This window comes from Ictidomys tridecemlineatus, unplaced genomic scaffold, assembly GCF_052094955.1.
Source record: "Ictidomys tridecemlineatus isolate mIctTri1 unplaced genomic scaffold, mIctTri1.hap1 Scaffold_110, whole genome shotgun sequence".
Lineage (NCBI taxonomy): Eukaryota > Metazoa > Chordata > Mammalia > Rodentia > Sciuridae > Ictidomys > Ictidomys tridecemlineatus.
The window spans coordinates 180,392-196,145 of NW_027521036.1; the positions used below are offsets into that span (position 1 = coordinate 180,392).

The 15,754-nt window shown below is 30.9% G+C and overlaps 1 protein-coding gene across 3 annotated transcripts in view; it reads right to left on the reverse strand.

Moving 5' to 3' along the window:
• Positions 1–15,754, reverse strand: part of LOC144372485 (transport and Golgi organization protein 1 homolog) — a 161,572-nt gene that overhangs the window by 62,298 nt on the left and 83,520 nt on the right. The gene's annotated exons all lie outside the window — the stretch shown is intronic.

Consider the following 15,754-nt stretch of genomic DNA (forward strand, 5'->3'; position numbering starts at 1 on the left):
GAGAATTTGGGAAGAATGTAAATATAAGATTCTTTATTATTATTTCTTTGTTTAAATTGTATCTCACTTACTTCATTGGATTACTAAATTAATGCCTAGATTTGATATTAAATTAGTAAATAAGAATTGTAAATATTACATCATACATGCATAGACAAGTACCTAGCTCAGTGCTGTTCACTATTAAAAATGTTAGAAAAGAGGAGGAAACAGATGTTTGTAGGGGATGGAATGCAGGGAAAGCAAGCCTGGAGTCTCAGCTTAGCTACTGTTTATTGGCCCATTTGGGATTTTCAGATGGACCAGAGGGGAGTGCTTGGGGGCTAAAGTTTTCATACACTCCAATAGAAAATGTTCAATCTCTCAGCATCTTTCACGATTTTTATTTTGTTTATACCAATTTATAAATTTTGTTCAAGATCAATTCTTAAACTTTCTGTAGGAAAATGTTTAGTATGTCAGAATAAAAATAAAAGTGTGAAATACACATTCACAGCCATACATTTTCAAATTTAATAAGCACATGATTTTGACAGGGCTATAATTTGAAAATCTGAAGACAAAGGTGTGGAATGATGAAGGAGCACATACTCTGAGTTTTGTATATTAAAATTCAAAAATTTAGGAGAAATAGAGAATACTGATATGAAGCATCATTTTGCCAAATTATCATAATAGATTAAAGATATTGGCAAATCTTTTGCTACTCCTTTCATTGAGAGTGCAGGAAAAATTCAATTCCCCTTTAAACAAGCTGGATTAATTAATTAGCTTGGCAAGTGGAATAGGGTGAATTGGTCTAGGATTTTCAAAGAAGAAAGGGCTCTTAGCTTTCACCAAAACCTCTTATAATGCCAACAACTATATGAAGCCAGCAGCTACTTAAGAAACTCTGAAACCCTGAGATCATATAGTGAAGAAGCTGCAGGTAGGTCAACAGTGTGAGCTGAGTCTAGCCTTACAGCTATACACATTGTGTGGGTGAAGTCATATTGGATGCTGCAGACAACTCTTAGCTAATTGAGTGTTATAGAGTAATGACATTAGAAGCCGAACAATTACCCAGCTGAACTCTCCCCCTAATTCTTGATGGGTCATAATAAAATGGTGGTTGTTTTAAGCTACTTAACTTTGGAATAGTTTGTTACATAATAATCAATAACTGGAAATATCAACATACTTGCCTAATTTATTAACATAGTAATTAATTTATTAATTAAATAACACCCCCAAAAAGAGAAAAAACATTTTGCAATATTATCTAGAAGTGACAATTAAGGCTTCTCAAATACATGAGATTAAAAATGTCATTGGAGATCTAGAAGAAAATCACAATAGATAAATAAATAAGACAACGGTAGTCTGTTCAATATGCTAATTGTGTGACTTTAGAGAAATTCTATATTCTGCTTGAATTCTATATTCTGCTATGTAATTAAATATGAAAATGAATAGAAAAACGTGTGAATACAAAATACATATGTGCTTGTGTTATGATTATTATATTTTGATATAGAAGTTATGAGTTAAAGAATACATTCATTTTGTTGTTCCATGTAGACTGCTACATTGAATGAAAAAAATTTCATGCCTGCTTCTAATAGACAGGATAGACATAAATAACCAGATCAAGAATGTTCCTGAAAAGATTCATAGCTCTTTATATAGCATGTATGTTAGTACAGAAATAATAACCCCCTGACCCAAGACGAGAAACATGAACATATCTTTCTTCAGGTTGATACTGAAAACTAACAAAGGTATTAGTTTGGTGTACAAATTCCTACAGCATTTTCTTTTTAAAAAACCTCAGTTCACAGAACTATCTTGTATACTGAGTAGGACCCTATGATAGATATATTCAACTTGATAAAACTCTATTGATGATTTTCCATAGTGATGCATAAACATGGTTTTCAAATAAAGGAAAGAAAAACCTAGGCATATAGAAGATTTAATGAGAAGGATCCATCTGGTAGCTGCTTCAATCACAGTTTTTCTTAGTGGCAACCACATTTACTTGTTCATTTCTCAAATCTTTTTGTGTTTCCCTCATGTCCCCAATATCAGGCTTATACTACTACTTCATGATTTATGTTTCTTGGATAATGAAGACATTTAGACATTTTCTGTTGACAGTTTTTCAGTAATGATTAGTGATGAGAGATAGATTGTGTTTCTCATACTGTTCCATTCCCTTGCCTTTCTCCTTAATTATTCTTAGTTTCTTAATTCTACTATTCAAATTCAAATGGTACACTTAATTTTTTTATCCTTAAACAAATAATATTAAATTTTAATACAAAATACTTACAAAATCCTGATTAACTCAATTGCAACAATTCAACATAATATTTAATAATTTTCTGAAAATGTATCAGTTTTAAAATTAAAGTTTTTAGGTATTTTTAAAATTATTCACATGTGATGACATCAGTTTTCCAGAATGTACTGATCAGATATGTGTATTTTAATCCAGATCATTTCCTTTAACACCCAGTAAAAATTTTTTTCAGTGAGGTGTTTTGAAATATATGTATTTTAGAAGAATCATATTGGAAAAAAAAATAAAAGAGATTTTACACTGAAGAAAATTCCTCGGTGTGGCTTGTTAAGAAAATATGTCTCCTCAGTCTCAGAGGCTGGCACATCATAGTGTGATACTTTCTCTCTACTTGTATGAATCAGCATGATGCCTCAGCACAGGAAATCTATAATGTCATAATGTTCCTTAAATACCACCAAAAAGGTAATTTTCAAGTTAAGAAAGAAACAGGCACTTTTTGTTAGGAAAAAAATAATTAAAATATGTTTAAATGTTTTTATTTTTATAGTAATTAACAATAGACAAAATGCTTAAGGTCATCTCTACAGAATTAAGTATTAATTACAGAATTTGCACAATGAAAGTGTTTTTGTTTTTTTCCTTATTCCAATTACCTTGTTTGCTTCCCAGATGTTATGGTTTAGATATGCAGTGTCCTCCAAAATACTCATGTATGAAACAACACAAGAACATTCAGAGGCTAAAGTATTAGATTATAAGAGATGTGGCTTAATCAGTGAATTAATCCACCAATATGGATTAAGTGGGTGGTAACTCTAGAAGGAAAAGTGTGGCTGGAGGAGGTAGGTCACTGGAGCCTGCCTTTGTGAATTATATTTTGTCCCTAGTGAGTAGACTTCTCTCTCTGCTTCCTGATTTCCATATCCCCTTCTTACCCTTCTGCCATGATTTTCTACCTTACCTTTAACCCAGAGTTATGAACTCAGAAAACCATGGATTGAGACCTCTGAAACCCTGAGTCAAAATAAACCTTTCCTTCTCTACATTGCAACCAATAGCTGATTAAAACACCAAATAAAGTTTCTTCAACAATCTGTAGAGATATACCCTTCTTTTCTTTCACATGAAAGGTGAACATTTAATTTTGAATAATTAAAGATAAGGCTTTGTCCATATTACATTCAGTGGTTAATATTTTTCCTTCTTTTCAGTAGATAGAGGCAAATGTGTTTCTATTTGTTGCTCACAAAATGAAGATGAGTTTCCTTTGCCAGATTTTCTTTCTGAGCTTTTAAATGCATGACTAAAGATAGTATCTTCTTGGAAAAGTTATATGTGTTTGATTTCTCATCTACCTGTGGTGAAACTCTTAAACATTTCTCTTGTTTTAGTTTTCAAATAATATATTTCCTTAAATATTTCTGTTATATCACCATTTCACACATGTTTTATAAACAAAATAATTTCCAGTTTTTAATTTAATTCATGAAACTTTAGTATCTAGCAATAAAACACATTATATGTCCTGAAAATATTCTCATTAAAAACACCAAAGTAAGATAAATGATATGGAATAGTCACAGTTTAAATGTGTAAGTAGATCACTAATAATTAAAATAACTCTATTTGGGGAGATTCACAAATCTTCCAAACGATGTCACATGACAAAGAGAAAAACTCATCCCTTGACACATAGAATTAAAACTATAAAACACAAAAGATGCCAGGGAGATTTTAAACAGTGACAGAAAGAAATAAAAGATGACCAGGACTAACACCAGAGTTTTGAAAAGTCATTTTCAAGAAAGAATAAATAATACCTTTCAACCTATGAGAAAAACAATAATTGAAAACCTATAATTTTGTACATGGTCAAAGTATTATTATAGAAAAAAGCAGCATATAAACATTCGCAGAGAGGTAACATTCAAATCTGAGAAAAATCTCAAGCATGTCTTTCAAAAGGAAAACAAATACTAAAGGATAAAAATGAGTTATAAGGAAGAAAGATCTTCAAGGCAATAATACATTAATTTCAATGCAAAAAATAAGAGAAATGTGTGATTCTGGGCAAAAATAAATGTAAAAATATAGGAAAAACATCCTCCCATATGCACACTGACATAAAGTTTCACTAGCTATACCGGCATCCCCTACCCAATCTGTAGACATGAAATTTGTCATTCATATTAAGGATATAGAAGAGATTTCAAGTGATATGAAAATACAATGACTTTCCCTATATGGATGAATGTAAAATTTGTATGACTTGGAAAATTTCTTCTAATAGTAACTGAAGAAAAAAAATATCATATAACAAGTAGAAAATGTTTCATCAGAACTTTCAAATCTATCCCCCAAAAATACACACCAAAAAAAAAAACTATTAGGAAAAAAATGGTGATTTAATTTTAATTGTCAAAACATTCAAGAAATTGATAAGTACAAACTAAATAAGCCTTTTAAGAAAAGTAAGGGAAAGCTGTTACCAAATTAATTCTGTTAATACTATGTAATAGAAAATGTTTCTTGAAATAGCCAATTAGCTGATTGTTGTTGATCAGCAGTTGGATTAGAAGTTTATACTAGAATGTAAATCAACACACTGCTTACTTCCCTGAGAGAGGTTGGCTTCGAATGTCATTTCAACTAAATTGGCATGCTTAGTTATGTAGTTGATTTACAAAGGAAGGAAGGAAGGAAGAGAGAGGGGGAGGGAGGGAGGGAGGGGAGGAAGGAAGAAAGAATGATGAAAGTGGAGAAGGAAGCAGAGAGGGAGAGAAATGAAAGTAATCCAATAATATGAACAAAATACAGCTACAGAAAATTGAAGGAAGAGGAAACGTGATTTGTGTGTAAAAATATTTAATCTCAACAGTAATATGAGGATTGCAAGTTAAAACTACTATAAGAAACCATTTCACACTAAGAGATTGGGAACGTTTAAGTCTGACAATAACATGTTTTGACAAGGATATGGAGCAAAAATATTTCTGTGTCCTGTTATTGGGAATTTAAATGAATACAACCAATTTGAAGAGTAACTTTATGATATCTAGATAAACTTAATATGTATGTGTGTGTATATATATATATTTTTTTTCAAAACCCAACAGTTTTTCTCTAAAGAGGCAGCTGTACAAGGCCATATGCTCATAGAATCACTTATAATAAAGAAAATTTAGCAGCAACCTTTAAATTTTTATATTTAAAGGTAATTTATATTTACCTTTATATTTTCATAAAGTAAAAAGGTTCATACATAAGTGTGTGTATATTTATATGTATATACACACATATATGTAGAATTTATTCAATATGTGTGAGATGGATGATCATTAGTAAGATAGTCAAGGTGTATTATTCTCAAAATGACATTGAAGAAAAATTAGCAATTTGGAAAACAATATAGACAATAAAACATTTGAATGGATTTTAATAAAATAGATATAAAGTATATTTTAGAAATAAAGCATAATGTAAGTTCTTACCAAACTGTAAGAATACTGAATTAAGCAAAATGATTACTATTTAGAGAATATTTCAATGGAATTGAAATATTTTATTTCTTAAGTGATTGAACCACACTTATTCTTTTAAATATTTTAAGACTACAATTTTTGAACAAAATTGCCATCAAATTATGCAATATTACACATATTGAGCTCAATTCAGTGGAAGTGAGAAAAGTTGGTAATATTCTAATGAAGAAAATGTTGATATTAAGTGGACTATGTATATGGGAAGGATCTTCTGAAAATTTCATCTGCCTAGTAACAGGAGTCTAATTATTGTGCTGAATCAGAATTTCAGTAGTAGAAGCTGACCTTTATGAGAGGAAAAAATCTGCTTATGACTAAAGCTATTGAGATCTTCAGGAAGACAAATAAAACAAGATTGAGAATAATGGAATTTGAACCTTCAAACTTGATCTCAGCTAAGCTCAGCTTTATTAATTTCAGCACTTACAAAACCTACACTACTAAAACTCAATATTTTATATGTATGCTGTATCTCTTTAAGTCTTTTAAAATGTTTTTACAAAAATTTCAATGAGAAAATTATTAGTATCTACATGTATCTGCATGTTTGTGTGTACATACATATGTATTATATAAGCACATATGTGTTTACTTTCTAAGAATGTCTAAGAGTACACAAAATTGTGAAATTAACTAAAATACATGAAAACAGAAAAGTTAACCCACAAAATTGTGAAATTAACTAAAATACATGAAAACAGAAAAGTTAACTAAGTTAGAGATAGAATACCTCTGTAAGTAACTTCAATCAGATCCTGTAACATTTGATTCAAATGTATGATATGTCAAGATCATTGTATTGTCATGAGCAACTAATTAAAAAAAGAAAAATAAATAAATAAATAAATAAAAAGAGTAGAAAAGAGGAAATGAATATCAGTTCTGCCTATTTAAGCAAAGTTTCTAAAGTCATCTGGTGCACTCTATACATTGCTAAGAAATCCATATGTAGTAGCATTTATAAATCTTTTACACAGTGTTTAATAAAATCAGTAGTTTTTAACCACATTATCACTGAGAGAATTGAGCCCAATGTAGGGCAAATATATGATCTTAGTTCTGGATAGAAACTATGTGTCACATTGTTAGTTGGAATTACCTACTGGTATTCCCAGGACAAAAGGTCTTGTCAGGGCATTGTTTCATCAGAATCTTCATCATCATTAGTACTACCACCACGATTAACACAAAAAAAGTTATGTACAATTTAGAAAACATTTAAACATGCTTAATAACTCTTATGTATGAGTGTGTGTGTGTCCAGGTGGATGGATAGGAAATATCTTTTTAAATTATTTTTGATCTGAGATGGATTGTATTGTTCTTGCAGCAGGATTGACTGACAGGTCTTTTAAGCAAGAAATCAGTAGTTACTTATACCTTTTGCCAAAGTCAGTCTAGTTGATTTGAGGAGAGTAGTTTGTAGAGGAAACTTAAAGAGTCTCAGCTGACAGATGATGATGGTTTGTACTTAGTTGGAAAATAGTTACCAAAGATGTTGATTTGAGATTTACTACCATGTAAAATGATATCTAGAACCATGGGATTTAAATGACAACACCTAAAACATAGGAATTGAGTGGAAAGAGAAAAAGTGAGGGATAGGATCCTAGTGGGTACTCCACTACTTACAGGATGATTCTAGAGTGAACCTCCAATAATGGTGCATCATCTTTAATGGAGGATGGTGTGGAGTAGCCAATTAAAGTGTTCTAAGAGGTAGATAAGAGTTGGATAATTTTAATACTGCTTTTTATCTACGTCCTTGGAAAAGTAGCAACCATTGTCTGATGTCACAGGTGCTGACTTTCAAAATACTGCTAGTCCAATGAGGTCCACATTGTTCTGGGAACAAAGCTTTCTACTTTGTATTCAGGGTATTTACAACTAGATACCACAGCATTTCCAATGTAATTCACTTAGAATTGTAACTGTCTGGGTTTTACTTCTTAATAACTTTAAGTCCAATGATGAGTCCTAAAATTTTTATTTCAAGTATTACTGTATAACACATGAGAAAATTTTCAATTAATATTCCATCAACAGCTGGGGGTATGGCTCAGCAGTGCTCACCTAGCACATGTGAGGCCCTGGATTTGATCCTCAACACCACATAGAAATAAATAAATAAAGGTATTATGTCCAACTACACTAAAAAATAAAGATTTTTTTTAAAATCATTCTATCAAAAGTTTTGTGATGTGTATGTGAAATTTTATTTCTTATTTATATATCAATTAAATGATAACCTTTAACAACGTAATTCCTTCTGGAAGAATTTGTGCATAAATAAGAAAATAGGCAAGTAAATAAATCTGATTCTCATTATCTGTTCACACATTTTGGGTATATTGAATTTGTTAATGAGATTTATTTTCTTTAATATAATAAACTGTAATTTAGATAAGTATTTCATTACTATTATAAAAGTAATTATGGGCATATTAGTTTGTTTGGGCTACCATAACAGAGTGCATTAGACTGTGTGACTTATAAACAACAGAAATTTGTTTCTCACAGTTCTAGAAATACAGAAGTCCAGGCTAAGGCACCAGGCTTGCCTGATGAAGACTTGCTTCCTCATTGACATGCCTTCCCACTGCATACTCACATGGGGAAAGAGCTAGCTCTCTGGGGTCTCTCTGGTAAGGATAGTCATCCCATTCACGAGGTTAGAGTCCTCATGACCTAATGCTATCATATTAGCGATTCAGGGAATCCAACATTCAGACCATAGCATATGTAAGTATAAAGAGGGTAAGATCATATCCTTATCTTGATTATTTGTCTCTGTTTATATCAAATGTACAGTATCATTGTAATATTTTATAAATTTGAATAAATTTTTGATACAATTAGCAATCCTACTTTTAAAATTTGATCCAATGATATTATTCTTTTATAATATAGTAGACACCCCCCACCACCACACACACACACATACATAAATAATAAACCATCATGGCACACGTCAATGTGCTGAGAGGTAAACCACACTGAAATGATTTATTTTATTGAAGTTTAGATATAAATTGATAGAGCACTGATAAAGCACTCATTAAATGTCTATGCTTTTACACCTCCTTCAATTCATCTGACACTTCAGAATATCACTATTGCAAAGATTATGGTTGGATAAAACTCTGCAAAGTCTGAAGTGTGCTCTGTATAATCTTCCTTCTGATTCATTTAATGTAACCTTTATGCAGTTAATTAAAGATAGAACATGTTGACATGGAGAACGTAACATGATTCAATTGAGAGTGTTGCATATTATTAATGTTTAATATCTTTCTCTTCAGGCAAGAGCCATACTTGCCTTGCTAGACTAAAACTCTTATAACACTCCAAACAGTATGTGTGTGTGTGTATGTGTGTGTGTATATATATATATATATATATTTGTTTTTCTAATTTAAACAAGCATTTTATAGTAATTTAGGAACTATAGTTGTTAATTTAAAACTATGAGTTTAAAAACTACCATTTATTATGTGTATAATATGTGTAAAGTGAAAGTTTATTGCATGCATTATTTCATTGACTCCTACCGATTCTATAAGGTAGATGCATATCATCAAAATTGGTATATGAGAAATTTGAGTCACAAGTTTAATAACATTGTTACCAAGTTGGTAAGCAGACCACAAATCTAAATCAATATCAACATTACTTTAAAAAATAATCTTTTGTGTTTGCATGATTTTTGAAACAAATACTCTGCCAGAAGAAGTTAAACTTAAAAAAAAAGAAGAAGAAAAAAGGAGAGGGAAGCTTGTTAAAAGTATAACTGCGTTTGTGTATAGTAATAGTAAAAAAATAAAGTACACCAATTAATGTTTATTAACATCAAATTTAATGTTAATTAAATTGACCTATATTTCTAGATTACAATTGTTAAGGGAAAGATGAATTGCTAATACAGTCACCATTATAACATGGTTGAATCTTTCTGTTAGTATAAAGTTAGTTTTAGTAGAAGTTGAATGTCCATTAAAACAGATGATAATAACAATATTGTGTATTTTAAACACTCCCTATAGCCAGGGCAGTGGCACACACCTGTAATCCCAGTGGCTCAGGAGACTGAGGCAGGAGGATTATGAGTTCAAAGCCAGCTTCAGCAGAAGTGAGGTGCTAAGCAATTCAATGACACCTTGTCTCTAAATAAAATGCAAATTAGGACCCAGAATGTGGCTCAAAATCAAGCATCCCTGATTTCAAACTCTGGTATCCAAAAAAAAAAAAAACAAAAACCTCCCCTTAGTGTTTTTTTCAATTTTTTCCCACCGTTTAAATAGTCAGAATGATTACTAACCCCATTTTTGAGATAGGATCTTTGTGGTTCAGAGATGTTAATCGTCCAAGGTCACATATCTAGAAAACAAGAGACCAAATGTAAATATGTAAGCTGTGTGAGTCATATATATGCGTGTGTGTGTGTGTGTGTGTGTGTGTGTGTGTGTGTGTGACAGGTAGGTCCCTATATTAGGTGCCTATATGTTTGTATGTATATATATATATATAAAATATATGAGTGTATGTATATGAATGCATATATATATATATATATATATATATATATATATATATATATATATATATATATATATCAGTATGAACCAGGAAGTGAGCCTTCACCCAATGCCTCGATTCAAGCCTCCAGAATTATGAGAAATAGGTTTTGCTGTCAAAGTCACATGGTCTGTGGTATTTTTCTTATAGCAGTCTGAAAAGATTGAAATATACATACACACATCTATTCACAAATACTAGACCCTTTTTTTGCTCCTTTTAAGTTAGTATTTCTGAAAACAATGATTACTGTGAAAGTGTCTTTTACTCCCATAAAGAGTAAATGGAAATCTTAATGGGTGATTCATTTCCAGCTACTAATACATTCTTTGAAAGACATATTGCTAAGCCTTTATTTGTTATATTTAGAACTTAATCACCAAAGTAAATTTTATGTATGAAAATTATGGATGAAACTCTGTTTTAGCTAGCATTGGATCCTCAAACATTAAGGAATTTGTTTTACTCCTGTTGGTCTAAAAAGATAAGAGATTTACTTTGTCAGTAAGTATAAATTAAAAAATATTGATAGCAAGGATATATTCTAGTGGTAGAATGAAAAATCTGCAGTGAATTTTAATAATATAACCATAAATTTTAGAGGATATTTTCTTTTTTTTTTTACTTCTTAAATTCATCTTGTTTAAAAACCATGGAACACCTGATTTAGAGAGTAGAATGCATATGACTAATACTATGACCCCATAAAAGCAAGGGAAGAACTGTCAGAAGTGGAAAAAAGGAAGGAAGAATGAAGGGAAGGAGTTGGGACAAACTACAGACCTCTGTTCATTTACTCATGATCTGTAAGTCAGCATCAAGATGATGAATTGAGAAATACAAATTAAAGCATAACCTCCAAAATTATAAACATAATTTACAATGAATTAAAACTCTGCACCTATCAAATTCAGGTGGTGGTAGGAAAGAAGCAAGAAGGAAATTGAATTTAGAATAAATATAAAGATATATTATTTTCAACATTACAATGGCAAGCAAAAAAAGAAGTACCAAAATAAATATTTTAATTCTAAAGGATAAACTAATTTTTCTGTTTATCTTAAGCAAACAGCTCATATGAAACTAAAAATTTCTTGGGTGCACAATCTACTGCATCCAGGTTGTTAGTAGTAAGCAATTCTACTCAAAGATTGAATTGTCAAAGGATATGTTTTGCAGTTAACTCTCCGTGGTAGACTCATTGATTGCAGTTTTGCACGAAAGTATCCTTTAGGAATCATATATAGGTTTCTTTATGACAGAGGCAGACTGGCTCCCACCCAAAATAACTCCCAGGATAAGATAATGTCTTGCATGCTTCTGGATCAGAAGTCTAGGCCTACATCAAAGTATGTGTTTGGAAAATAAATATAAATCAAACTGTTTTTTGAGAAACTGACAATGACTTTAGATATTCTTGTGTTTAACCTCCATATTAAATAGAGGACTCCATCTAGACTTAAAAGTGGTATTTTTATTTAATTATATAACAAAATGTTAAATTTGATATCTGTGTGCTTTTTACATAAAAAATATGCTTGGCTTTAAAATATTAAAAAGACTCCCCAGTTTAGGAATCTATCAAAGTCAAAGCCATTGATAATGGTTTATTATTTCTCCTGGAAAAACTCCACTTAGCCAATTGATAGTAAAGTGGGAATAATATAAAATATGTCAAGGCAAACATTCATTTCTCAATTTTCTCTACATCCCAGCTTTGTATCTTATCCAATTACCAGCAAAATATATTAGCAATATTTTTGCATATTAAGGGTAGAAAAGGCTTCATAGAATTATAGATTTATGATTCACAATTATGAGTTTGGTAATTGAGACAAGTGAGGCTTAAATAATACTCATAAATAACACATGTGCAAAGTAGTTTTTTTCAAAATATCCCCTATTAAAATAACATTTGTGCAAAGTTATTTTAAAAAATTTAAAATTTTAGGTCATGTGTCAGATTATATGAGACTGAGTATATAATGTTTTATGAAGAACAAATAGGATTTTCAAATCTTCTCTCTTTATTAATTTTTAAAATGAAATAAAGCAAAAAATGATATAGCTCTGTCTCTTTGTAATGATTTACGGTAAGACCTGATATGAATATATTTAAATATGCATATACATATGTTTTTTTTAAAATATATAGGGTACATAGAAGCTTTGTAAATGTTCTTGCAAGGAAAATTAGTATTTTTAAAATAATGTACTTTCTTGGAAAAGTCTTAGGAAGTTCATAAAATATCCTATTCCTCTTCAATATGTGTGGTAACATTACTCACATAAAAGTTGTTGCCTTGGTTTTAGAGTCTCCTCACCATGGACAAAATGTATACACCAAAGCACACCCCCAATGACTCACATCCTTCAGCCACACTCAACTTGCCTACAGTAACCACCCAGCTAATCCCTATCAAGAGACGATTCTGATTAATTGGGTTAAGACTTCCATAACCCAATCATTTCACCTCTAAGATTTTTGCATTGTCTCACACACGAAATTTTTGGGAACACCTCACATCTAAACCATAATACCAGGTATATTCTACTTCAAAATCATTTTGTGGCTAGGAGTTTATCATCCTGCTAGTGAATGCCACAAGCTTGAAGGCTATGATATATGGTCACTAATTTGTTTACAAGAAAGTTTTGATTTCAACCATTCTTCTGACAGGTAGTTTTCAGTAGAGAGAGAGAGAGAGAGAGAGAGAGAGAGAGAGAGAGATGCAGACATGTTGTCAATTATGTTCTACTCATTTGGATTACAATAAATTTAATAATTTGTTTGCCTTAAAAATATTTAAGAGCGTGGTTACTCACTGCAATGACTGGAGAAAAATATTTGAAATGCATATATCTCACAAAAACTTTATATACAGGATATATGAAAAACAATAAATTAATTAAAAATGACAACACAGGAAAAAAATAAACATTCAAAAGAGACCACTAAATAGAACAACTAATGGATAATAAGCCTATGAAAAAGTATTAAATTGCAGAGAAATACAAATTGAAACAATAAAAAAATACAATTACACACACAAAACACAAGAATGGCTAAAATCGAAACACACACATAAAAATGCTAGTCATTTGTGAGAATTTAAGATTAGAAATCTCATACACTTGTGCTATTAGTCTATGCAAGTGCAACCACTTTGGAGAGCTGCCTGAAAGTATTTATTAAAACTGAACATATGGGGACTGGGGTTGTAGCTCAGTGGTAGAATGATTGCCTAGTATTTTGCAAGCACTGGGTTCAACTCTAAGCACCACAAATGAATAAATAAAATAAAAGTTCATAGACAACTAAAAATACATATACATATATTTAAAAAAACCTGAACATGTGTATGTCACCCAGTCTCCAGAATTCACTCCTAACATACACCCATCAGTAATGTGTGTCGATGTTTACAAAAAGCCAACAACAACTTGAAATTTCTCCCAAACCCCATCAACCATTAAATAAATAAATTCCTACAACGGAATATCAAATAGCAAAAAAAAAAAAAAAAACAAACTAAATATGTTAACTGCGTACAAGTAGCCAGACACAATAAAGCACATACTGTATGGTTATTTAGAAGAGAACTATATTGACTAGTTCTTATCTCTTACATATTTCTTTTAAAAAGAAAAGAGATAAAAAGATAAAGTTCATATCTACCATATTAATTCAGAGGAGTCATTAAAGAGGTAATGGCCAAAGGGAGAACATATACTGAAGCTTAGGTGATGTTCAGTTTCTGAATCATGTTTACCTGGTTTTGTTTATTTTGTGAAATCTGATACCATGTTTAAGAGTTTTTATTTAAAGAATACAAATGTCCACACATGGTGAAACACATACGTACAGTGCAGAAAAGCAAGTTTCCTTTGTGACAGCCCTGCTCTATCTAACCTAAGTCTCTGCACTCCAAGGGTAATATAAATAAATATCTCTTTATTACTGAATTTAAATTTATGTAACACCTTCTCACATTGGGGACACTTCTTAATAAGGTAGAAGACAGAGGATAAAATATTTTTATGGATATGTAGCTGTTTAAATTAATTGCCACAGATAGCATTGGGTTCAGGAAAACAACAAAATTTAGGGATTGTGTTTCCCACAGAAACTTAGTTTGAATTACTGTTTTCAAAACTCTGAATTATTTTTCTATTGAAATATCTTTTCATGAGGTTTGAAATCTACAAATCAGTCTTTCAGAGGCGGAACAAAGATATATTTTTTAAATGAGGGTCAAAACTAAAAAAATAATATACTTTTAGAATTTTAAAGAAAACAAAAGACAAAATTCACTAACTACAAGAACCTATGTCTCAAATGTGGTCTATAAAATCAAATGTTGCCTTATCATAGCTCTGGGTACAAATGAGAGAATATTCCCCAACATACCCTGATCTACTTAAGCAATTTAGGTTATGTTTAACTATTTTAGCCTAAAGAGCCATAATGATGCAGCTCCAAATTGTCAAATTCTTATCTTTGAAAAAACTCAGATCTGAGCTGAGGAAAAAATTTCACACAGATACCATGATTGCATATAGATCATGACATTAATAATTGAAATATTTCTTAGAAATTGTGGTTGAAAGCCAAAAGAATCTCTACTAAATTATACCCATGCCTCCTAAAAAATTACTTTCAATCAGAATGTCAATATAGCTATTAATAATCTTTCAGAAACTTCTTTATACTTATTTAGGTAACCAAGTAGCTGTTATTAAAAAAAGAGTTTAAATTCCCCTGCCCCATTCTTTTGCTATGACAGAGTAATCCAAGTCTCATTAATCAGCAGTGATATCTTCCTGTTGTCAACATGCATGGGAGAAATGGTTTTAGTCTGGGCTAATATTAGAAGGTGGTGGTAGAGACTGCTCCCAGCTCCATTTAGTTTATGTGTACCACCTTGGTATTTGTAATTGAAGGCTTGACCATTCTTTTATTAGAAGAAACATGAGAACCATCCATCAGTGCCAAAGGCAGGAAGTTGATATCATAAATCAAGTGTCATTTAACACTTGCACATCATAAAGAAAGATCAATTATTACAATATTTATTATAAACTTCTCAAGTTATATGCACAAAAGTAAGACATCCATCTTTATCAGTTACATACATACCTTTTATTCCTAACATTGTTAACTGGATATTGCGTACCACTGCCAGCCACTCTCTGAATTCTGAGAAAGTAATAATTTTTAATTTCATTTAGACATTTCTCAATTTATCTTCATCATTCCTCTTTTTGAATTCAATAAGTTCTTGTTTTATGAATCCAGTCTGTAAGGCCTTGCTGAATCAACTGTAATAACTGCACAGTGTTGTTAAGT